The sequence below is a fragment of the Otolemur garnettii genome, unplaced genomic scaffold (genome assembly GCF_000181295.1).
Source record: "Otolemur garnettii isolate 467f Iridium unplaced genomic scaffold, OtoGar3 scaffold00013, whole genome shotgun sequence".
Classification (NCBI taxonomy): domain Eukaryota; kingdom Metazoa; phylum Chordata; class Mammalia; order Primates; family Galagidae; genus Otolemur; species Otolemur garnettii.
The window spans coordinates 21173071-21173533 of record NW_003852408.1 but is presented as its reverse complement, the minus strand read 5'-3'; positions in this window follow the sequence as shown (position 1 = coordinate 21173533).

Genomic DNA, 463 nt, shown 5'->3' with positions numbered 1-463 from the left:
AGCGATGTCCTGGGCCTTCTCATTTACCCCCTACTCATTCAGTGACTCACCCAGAGCCAGTTTGTTTCTTGTTGGGGGCAGTATTTTATAGATATTAATATCTTTTGGTTTGGATATTGCAGATATTTCCTCCACTCTTTAACTTTTCTTAAGGTACCCTTCATTGAACTACATTTGTGCATTTTGATAAAAATTAAACCTATCCAATTTTGACGTTATGATTTGAGGAATTGTAATGGGAGGAGGAATTTGAGGAATTCATTTGAGGAATCATAATGTCAAAATGTCTTTACTCACAGGCTGCAAAGGTAACTTTCTCCATTTTATTTGTAGCTTTTTAACTTTTACACTTAAGTCTTTAATTTTTCTGGTGTTCACTTTTAAATATGGTATAAGGCATGGATTAAAATCTATTTTAGGGAGGGAGGTAAAATTGTTATTTGAAATTCAAATATAGTCAAAG